Below are 10,996 nucleotides of genomic sequence, written 5' to 3'. Positions count from 1 at the left end.
CTACATATGCATGAAAGTGTGTAGGCTCTAAGAGATTCAAATATTAGGTGAAATTCCCAAGATACACAATTACAAAAATGCAACACTAACCCCAATAGTGGAACATTAAGTCACCACTTGCTCCTCCAAAGAAAAATCTTCTCTCCTATGCCAAACTAGAGAAGCCAAGGTGAAAATTTCTTTACTTGAGCTATGAGGGTGTATATATAATGAATGAGGTGACTCTCCACCTCCCTTGTGACTCTTGACCTTCCCTAATGACTCTTAAGCTCCCATGTGACCTTTGAGCTTTTATATGACTTTAGAAATTTCTAGTGAATTTTCACATTCCATGTGGCACCCTTGGGCTTCCACACATATTACATTTTCTCATTTTTGGGAAATTACATAATTATATTCCACAAATAATGTGGAAAAAATACATTGACCACATATGAATTTTGTAATGACACTTTGAGAAGCCATGACTTGGAAGATGATAACATAAGACTTCATTGTAATGTATCAATGCCAAGTTCTTCTCTTTGCTGCCATGTCTTCAATTCTTTATGATTTATATGCAAGGTTCTTCATATTCATCCTACAAAGGATCTAATTAAAGTACTATAGCCTTTCATCTCATCTCAGTCTTCATCCATTTGTCAGGGTCCAAGGTTTGATACTCTTTCATGATGGCATATTTGTGACTTGTCTCCAAAAGTGTCCTTGTTGTGATATCTCTTTCTGGTCTCCTTGATCATCATCATGCCATGATAGGGTGATGTCACCTACAATGAAATTAAGTCATGAAAAGACAACATCAATCCCATAATCACCCATTCTACCTTTGCATAAGTGAGGCTTCTTGCGATGGAATAGTAGACAAGAATTGAGAGGGAAGATTGGGACTTGCATAGTGCATAGAGCTAGTAGGATGAGAGTGAGGATCTAGGCACTATAACTACACAATGCTTAGTGGCTAAGGAGAAGGCATGTTAGGGACTGTATAGTAGGAAAGATCAGGAGGTAGGGAGGCAAGACTAGGTACTATAATTGTGCAATGTGCATTGATAGAGAATAAGACTCATGGGATTGTACATTTGAGCACTACAATGACCTAGATATGGCCCAAATATCCACTAGAAATACACAATGCATAGTTCAGGAAAGGAAAGACAAGAAATTGCATAGTTGAGGAAGTTAGAGAGACAATGAGGCTTGACTGGGCAGTATGACTGCATAGTGTGTAGCGGTTAAGGTAGAGGCTCAAAAGACTACGTAGTTGGGAACTGAAAGCATATAGAAGAGTTTCCACTATCCACTATTATTGTGAAGTGTGTAGGGCAAGGAAGAATTGATCAAGACTTCACATTGGATAAGTGTGATTAACATATCTCAGTGACTGAGAACTAGGATTATGCAATGCACAATTGAGTGGGATTGTCGTCTAGGAATATGTAGTGTGTAGTTCCAGGAGGTAGAGGGTTCAACATTATGGATTAGGACTACACATTGTGCAGTTGGAGGAGGTAGAAAGGTTGGTCCTTCCTCAGGAAAGTTGCAAGGACAGTGACAACTCTGAAAATGACTAAGTGTGGGACTATTAAGACAAGAAGGTAGGAGTGAAAGAATATTACATGACTTGAACATGATCACACACTCATAAATTATCAAACACATGACAGGGAGATACAAAGTACCCAAAAACAACATGCATTCAGTGAAACAATATTAAAATGACACTTATCTCCAAATGTGACACTTAATATGTACCTTTACGACACAAGTGTTGCAATGCAACCAAAATATGCACTATGGCATAAGAATTTGTCCAACACATGTTCTAAGAATAAATAACATAAACTAGTGCTAGAGAGTACAGTGGAGCTTCCTCTAGAAAGTGTGCCAAGGTGCTCTTAAGATGCGTGAAAAGAAGTGAAAGTGACACACGCCAACATAGAAAACATAAGTGATAGATGTAAGAATGAAAGCAAGAAAAAGTGACACTTGCAAGAGTAAGATTAAGTGAAAGCCACACTTTCTAAATCTAAAGAAAGTGAAAGAAACACATGTGAAAGAAAAAGAAAAGGAAAAAAAAAATTGACACTTACAAAAGTGAAAGAAAGAAAAAATTACAATCACGAAAATGAAAGCGATAATTACGGAAGAAAAAGCGTGCAATAGAGATAGTTTAGAAACTCTCGCAAATGATAATATAGTTTAAAATGAGAGTGAGAGAATTCTCCTTATGCTTCAAAGTGCAAAGATATCAAAATAAAAAGAAAACTATGAAAATATCTTTGAGTTAGACTCTTCATACAAGAGGAGCGGACAGGAGTGAGGTGGCTACCTCTAAGAAGTGTGGCAAAACTAACTTGGAGAATTTCATTCTTGCTATCAACTAGAAATGTGCATTGAATATCAACAAAGGTTGTACAGGCACTATCTTTATGAAATGCATAGTCACTACCACCAAGGGTTGCACAATAAATATCATCAGGATTTTCACAGTTATTACTACTAGGCACTGAACAGTTACTATATTCAAAGACTGCATAAGCATGTCTTCAAGGGCTACAAAATGCCTATTTTCAAAGGTATACATTGAGTGCTATGATTTCTAGTAAGGGGTGTTCTTAAGAATGCATCAAAATACAAGAATGTGTAAGTAAGTGGTTTCAACACTTAGAGGCTTTAGAAAAACATCAACCAACAAAGAAGTGACTATGAACAACTTGAAACGACAGATCATAAGATCACAAGGTGGCTCCAAAATTTGAGTCTAGGAAAATTTTTGGAGGGTGATTGTTGTAGCAATAACACTTGTATAAATGGGGCTGACTATAGGAGGACATCTGCAATGTCTTGCAGAACTTCTAAAATCATTGAAATGCATCAACAAGGGAATAATGCCATCATCAACAGAGAATTGTAGCTTCTTACAAGTTTCATTCTATGGGAAACCTAGAAAAAAGAGGAACAAGAGGATATTTAAATCAAAACTTATAAATTTTGAGCATATATAGCAAATAAGTCTATGGTAAATTTAGGAAACTACTTGTTAGTGCCTAGATTTGCCTCAGGCTGAAAAGACAAGGTTTTAGGTCCACATCAAACCACGCTCAGCCTCGTAGCTACCCCTACGAGGACAGGAGAGGGCTCTCTCTGAATCAATTTCAGCGAAAGATGATCTATGGGGCTTGATATGACTGAAATATAAACTAATTTTAGGCTAGGTATTAAGTTCAAAGTTTTGAGTTGAGTTTTTGGGGGTTTTGATGGAAAAAACGGACAGGCAAATTTTGGGTCCCGGGATGAGGCCTAGTTTTTGCAGAGTTCTGATTGGGGCAAGGAAGGAAATCGTTTTGATGCTTTGGATTGAATGAATGGATGAATCAGATCAGTGAGGGGCTAAGGAGGGAAATAATATCTCAAGATTCCTCCTCAAACATATGATAACATGAAGAATTAAACCAAATTACAAGGCAGAGCATAGCAGTCTAATGAATTCTACCTTAATCACTCATTTGTTTAATTGCAGAAGACAAGAGAAGGGAAAATGATACACACAAACATTAGTGAACTTACAAATACATAGAGAAACACACCATCAAAACATAGAGCCACATGGATCCCAACAAGTGCTGCAAAACCCTGGTCTTTCCTTTGCCAAAATTGCAAAAATGAAATGTACAATAGAGTGCCAAGCAATCCCAAGTGTCCAACCCTGAAAATGACTTAGAAATTACATAATATAGACAAGAAAAACCTATTCCCTTGCCTCTAGGGGTCGAGCTCATCATTCTAGGAGCTGTTTGAACTAATTCTAAACAAGGAACTGAAATCTAGGTAGTCAAACAACTTACTCCTATATGCTAGGAAACTGATTCATTCATTAAATTTTCACTTTTTAGTGAATGAATCTTCTAGAAAAAGTAAATATGTGCCAAAATTACATCATAGTCATTAAATTACATCATGAAAGGTCAAGAGTAACATCAAAAAGCAAAACTGGTCAAAACTGGGCAAATTTCTGAGCTGTATAGTGAAAAACAGGCCAAAATTCTCTATGCGCTGCGCCAAAATCTGTATGCATCGAGCCACTTTGGAGCTGATTTTGAGGCACTTTATGAAGTCCAAATTGATCCCAAGTGTTCTTGTTGGAAATCCTTTCCTGTCTACTTTCCAACCCAAGTGGAATTTCTAAATTTGGATGTCATTTGCCCCTCCAAAACCTCAATCTCCCAAGACTGCTTCCTATGTGTCAAAATAGGGGCAGTGAGGTCATTTTTAGGGTGTTTTTGACCCTTTAGGCAACCCAGAACTTGATGAAATCCTTAGGTAGTCCATGAGGATACATAAATTTTGATGAAAAGTCCAAAAATGTAAAGTTTTCCTCCTAGAGATCTCCCAATTATAAGCGCCCGCTAAGTGGCGCTACGCGTTTGGCAGAAAAACCTGTTTTAAAGTCAAAAAATTCAAAATTGACAAAATTTTCTCCAAATTTTTGAAATTTGGGCTGTAGGTCCCCAATCAAGTACCATGCTCAGCTAAAGAAGCTTCGGCCAAAATTTGGAGTCGATCATGCTCCTTTTGCCTCTTTTGCTTCTTTGTCGCCTTCTTTAGTTTTTCCTTTAGATTCCTTATTCGTGCCTTAGAACTCATATGTCGCGCCCTGTAATGGAAAACCATGTGTCTCAACAATGCTTTATCTCTATCAGCCTTGTCCAGTAGTCTCTCCAAGTGGATGTTGATTCTTTCAAGCCAAGGTTCCCTATCCTCATTAATCTCTTGCTCCAATGAAGTGAGCTCAATCCTCCTCCTTTGTGCAGCTTAGCGATTCTCGCGGATGTTTTGTAACTCCATGATTGCTTGCTGATCTTAAAGATGTTTGTTCCTCTACTCCAATTATTTCATTGTCCACTCAACCCTCCCCAAGTCAAGGGATAAGGCTTTGATCTCTGTTTGCTGCTCCTGGATGATCTCTCTAATTTTGGCACTTTCCAGGCCCATATCTGTATCATCATCATGAATAAGAATAAAGTCCTACTCATCTGAAGGCCCCTCATCCTCCATTGGCCTCTTGCCTTTGTCATGTACCTGTGGTGCTGATGGAGGAAGCGAGGCCCCTTCCACCCCGGGTGGAGATAACACTCGCTTTGCTGCTGCAAACAATCCTCTCGTGCCTCTCTGATAGGTGACATATGCCAGCACACTAGTAATCTCTGCCTCCTGACCTCCATGCTGATATGAAGGTTCACCAGTATGATGAACAACCTCCTAATGAACTACTGAAGCTGTGAAAAACTCACGGGAAATGAAATCTTCCCATGTGATACCCTGCAAACCAAGCTGATGCACAATAATGATCTTGATGAGCGCATAATGGTAAATGTTGTTGTACTGCTATTCTAGATTCTTCTTCGGCACAAGAGTGGTCATCCTCTTGATGTTTTGGCACATGAAATATGGAATGTTCATGAACCTCACTCTCGTGAAATGCATCAATTGCCTGATATGGTATGCATAGAGGCGTGAGAAGCGACCTTCACAACTGAAGTATCTAATAATGAGTCTCATCAATGGCGCATAAGATTCCTTCAGAAACTGAAATGGGAATACTCTCCTGCGCTGTCTCAAATAGCTAGGCCTGATGAAAGGTTCATAATATGATCTATCCAGCTGTTGCCTCTTGTTCCACTCTTCCCCTATATTCGGTATCCCGGTGGCCTGAGAGATGGTTTCTGGGGTCAAGGTAAAGTTTACTGCAGCAAGAGTAACATGACTATCATGCAAATGTAAAACAAACAACCGAACTAACTCCTGATGATGCTGGATCTAAGTGATCATCTCACAATACTGAAAGCATGACATTTGCTGAAAGCATGTCATTGCAAGCGGGCAGGCCTGCAATTGAGTTAAGGAAGTAGGCTCTTCTCTGACATGTCTGCCACCTTTTTGAGGCCTTCTCGGCACATTAAGCTCAGTGGTTGAGTCATTGTTTTGCTCATATTCTTGCTCATATGATGAATCTGTCTCTATCATGGTGCTGCAATGTGTATGTTGAGTAGGTGTTTGGTTTGGCAAAGAGAAATAGGTGATGTGTTTTCAATGCCAATGTGCCACAGGAAAAATGAGGGATTGTGAGGAAGAATATGGGATAGTGGGAAAAGTGGATGATGGAGCTTGCCAAGTGAAATTTAAAATGTGCAACAGTCACTTTGAGGGATGTGGGAATTTAGGGATTTTGAAAGTGATATGGGAAAGGGAGAATGATTGGGAATGATAGGATCTTAGGATATGGAAAATGGGAAGCAGGGATGGGAGGTTAGAGGATAAGGGATTAACTACAATGACAGGATTATGAAAAGGGAAGGGATCACAAGTGGGAAAATAAACTTGGCACCAAAATTATAATTTGAAAACACCAATTTCTCAACACCAAAGGAGAAACTTTTAATATATAGGGTTTATATTCTCACACCTTGAACCTTTGAATCTTCCCAATAAACAACACCCCAAACAAATTAAATTCACTAGAATAGCTCTTGAACTTACTTGGAGCAGAAGAAATTGTGAGTTTTGATGACCGAAGTGGCATGAAACTGGCCTGTAGGCTCTGTGCGCCGCGCCGCCTGGATGCACCGCGATAGTGGAATTTTACACTGTGGAATTTCGCCCAATGCGCTGCATGCCTTATGTGCGCTGCGACCTACTCCAATGCGTCGCAACCTCCTCCAACACACAATCTCAGCTCTTCAAACAAGAAACTCGCTCCTCCAAACCTTAAGTTGATATCCTTTGACCTCTTGGCACACCAAAATATGTTTCAAGCAATGAACATGGCTAATGGAGTGATAGGTTTGATTTTCATTGAAGCCTGATGAGTTTTGCTTTGGAGGTTCTGTGCGCCACGCACAAGCTTAGTGCGCTGCGACTCGTGGATGCGCCGCGCCAATGGAAAAAATCACTGTGGCAGGAGGCCCAATGTGTCGCGCAGCCTGTGTGCGTTGCGCGCTTACCTAATGCGCCGCACACACTCTGAACACAGTTTTGGGGTTTGAAAATCGCCCTCTCACCACAAACTTCAACTTTTTCTAATCTTCTTGAATGCAAGTGACTTTGATCTCATGGAAATATCTTCATAAAGACATGACTTTGATTTTTGTTTCTCATAAACCCATCTTTGTAATGTTTAGATCGGCACTTTTTCACATTTAATATAACTCTGTTTTTTCAATTTTTATTTTTATTTTTTTTTATTTTGGCTTGAATGATGAATCTTTTTGGCTATTTTTGTAGGGATAATGGCATCTCTTGACAAAGGAAGACTAGGGTTGCGCCTAGAGATTTCAACAACTGAAGAATTTTGAAAATTACATGGCAATTTATTACAAAACGAAATGACGAATTTTATTCAAAACAGAGTTTTGAAGAAAAGTCATAATCCATCCACATGACGATAAAATTTTGTGAAATAAGACCTCCCTCTGGCCTGTTGGCATTATTGGACAGTTAGAAGACACAATTTGTGAAACCCTAGACCTAGTAACTGAAATGACTCTGCTGATCAAAGACTAAAACAGAACTGTAAGTGACTTTAAAATTTGATTTTGACGAACAGACCTGAGCCAACAAGTATAAGGCATGAGGGGTAATGAATAACAAGACCCTCCCATCAGATTATGACATGCCCCTAGCGGAATGCAATTGAGTGAATCGAGTGAGACACCTAAAAATGAAATGCAATAAGAGAAATGATCTCTGATGGAGGGATGTAAAGATCGACTCTAACACTACTATTATAGAGCCTTGTCCAACTCAATATTGGGAAGGAAGAGAGTAAAAGATGGAAATTTTAGTGCAACTACATCTGTTCTCTAGCTAATATCATTTTTTGAGACTCATCCCTTCATCTTTCATCTACATCCTAGATAATCAGTCACCTCCTCATTCAAATTTTATAAAAATTGATTTCATGGTGCACGTAAGGTTACCCTAGGGCCTGCTTAGTATCACGGGGTCTTTAGGGATGACTTTGGACCAAGCCTTCAAATTTAAGAGGGAGGTATTGGATTTATGGTAACAATGCATCATACCATATGCTTTGGAATAAGGCCTATTAATAGTTAAAAGTAAGAGTTGTTCAAAATTGATTGTGTAATGAGATTCTCAAGTCATAATATTTTCAATTAAGAACCTTCAAAAAGGATATCCTCTAAGAAATGTTTCCCAATGGAGGAATTTGGCATTAGATATGGAGAAAGTTTATTTCATTTGACGTCATATATATGCTCTCATTCCTTCTCATCTTAAGCACTTTGCTAATAAGGTTCCACATAAACTAGCTAATGCTTGAGTCATGGATACATAAATTGATTTGGAGACTCCTTAGGATCCTACAAAAAAAACTTGATGACTAAAAAATGAAAAATAATATTTGATCAAGACTTGGGTCCCCAAGTAGGGTGGTGGTTCCCCAAGTAAGGTGACTATGATGGGTTCAATACCCAATGAGTTCCTCAGTTTCAGTTCCCATCAATTACATAAAATGAGTAATATAAATGGGGCTTTACAGACAAAATAAAACTAGGTCTCTAGTGGGGTGTAAAAAATGAGGGTAATGGTAATAATGTCATCATAAGAGAAGGTGATCTGACTCTCATGTTTAGTACAACATCACTACATAATATATCCTTCCCATATCGATCCATGTGTGGAATAGATATTTCATAGAAGTGTGATTATGGGTTTGAAGTCCACCATGATTATTAACCATTTGTGATTATAGAATATTATTACCATGCCTTTTAGAGGTCGATTATGGTTTTTTAGGTATGGTGAATCTCTTATATTTCTCTCTAATTGAATAGGATTTAATGTGCTTTTTATTTTTGATGTTTCCTATGTAAACCATTAAGGAATTATAGTTGATTAGCTTGTCAAATATTTTTTCTTCTTAAGAAACCTACACCTTTTATTTTTGTTATATTTTTCCATGACATAGAGGACCCTAGTAGGATTGATTTTGGTCCTTGGGCTATAACTCTTCTCCTTGAAAATTCTCTTTTTTTTCTAAAAAATAATAGTTATTCACATCCGTTGTTACAATTTTGCTCCTTTTTTTTCTTCTCTCATTATCATTTCTTTCATGGTTTCTCTTTTCACCAAAATTTCTTAGTTTCCCAATATCCCCTTTATCTGTTTTTTATTCTATCCCCCTACTTGTTCCTAATCCTATGTTTGCTAGTCATGGCAAGGAGAACGAGTGGTCATGGTGGGAATGGTAGTTTAGGTAGAGGTTACAAAGGCCAAAGAGGGCCTTCTAGTTCAAGAGTTGAAGAGGCAATGTAAGAGGATGTTAACATATATTGCAAAGAAATATCTCCCAATATATATGAGCCTATCTCCAATATTGAGGAAAATATCCAACTTAACCATAGGGAAATGCATGACTAATATGTCAATGATGAAATTGGAAAATGGGTGTGAGATGTAGGTAACAAAAGGGATAGAGACACCAAATAAAAGAAAATATTGAACTATATTGACATACTAAAACAATGATAGGAAACATTCTTTAGTACATGGATGAGGAAAGAGAGGAGGTTCTTCTCCAATTGGATGAGGCATTTGTCCAATTGAAGGAAATAAATGCCAAAATTTAGCGTCTTCTTCTCAAGCACCAAACCACCTAGTTATTGCCTATGTAGATCCTCATATAACCGCTTGTGAAAATTTCAATGTCATTAGTTTATTGTCATTCTATCTATTGATTTTTTCCATAACCTACTAGGGCATATCAACTATCATAAAGGTAGGCATATAAATACCTTATATATTTCTATGATACAATTAATAACATATAAACTCATAATCTAGTCTAGAAAGTATCGAAAGAAAACCTTTTTTTTGGTTGGTCAAGTTTCTTAAGTGGTCGATCAACCAAGGAGATAATGATATTGTAACAGCCCTGGTGAAAAATCCATGTAAAAATTAATAAAGGTAAAATAAGACCTTGGTCATGGGACACATATTCCAAGATGAATGTTGGGAAAAAACATAGTGATGAGGATCACTTGTTATTAATTAATGGCTAAGGAAATTGGCAAAGGAAATGAAAAAGAATTTGGAAAGGCATGAGGAATTATTTGGAATTTTATTTATGAAAATAATGGAAATTAGGAGAAAAGGAAAATGAAAGGTCATAGGTTGCATGTGAGGAGTAAAATGAAGGAAAATGGAAAATTGAAGAAAATAGAGGCCTCATTAATACAAAGGCTTCTCAAGATTAGTTGGTACCTTTTGTCAGTTCATACCTTTGTCAGTTCAGTTTTGGAGCTCTTTCTATTCTCTCTCTCTCATACTCTTGGAGTAGTGTGTCATACTTGGGATTTAGAGAAATAAGGAAAGGGAAAAGTAGGGAAGCACAAGAGGACATCGGGATCAACAGTTACAATATATTTTTCTTGCAAGTACCAAGTTTCATGTATGATTTCCATGCTAGTTTTTCCATGTATGGCATATGCATGTGGTTATATGGCTATGATCTGTCATTGGCATGGATGATTGCCTAGATTGATAATGGTTTTTCCTAGCCTTCCCATTTCTTGGATAAACATGGTTTTGTGGGTTTTAATTTTGTTTTCTATTTGGATTTCTTGTGCCTTTGGATGTGGGTTGAGTTACTAGTTCTTGGAAGCCTTGGTTGGACAAATGCTCTAGAAGCCCTATAACAGCTTGGGTTGAGTTACTAGTCTTGGAACCCTTGGTTGGAAAAATGCTTTGGAAGCCCTTGGTGGGTTGAGTTACTAGTTATAGAAGCCATGGTTGGATAAACACTCTAGAAGCCCAACGACAGTTGTGGGTTAAGTTACTAGTCCTGGAAGCCCTGGTTGGAACAAACACTCTGTAGCGTAAGAAAACTTGGGTAGAGACCAATTTGGTGATGGTTAGTGTGACCGATAGAGAGGTGGAATCACTAGTTGAAGGTTGAGGTGGTATGGCCTCTGAAAAA

Source organism: Pinus tabuliformis, chromosome 4_2 (genome assembly GCF_031772625.1).
Source record: "Pinus tabuliformis cultivar Carrire ecotype Pingquan chromosome 4_2, CPIR1, whole genome shotgun sequence".
NCBI classification, from domain to species: Eukaryota; Viridiplantae; Streptophyta; class Pinopsida; order Pinales; family Pinaceae; genus Pinus; species Pinus tabuliformis.
This window is presented reverse-complemented; position numbering follows the sequence as displayed.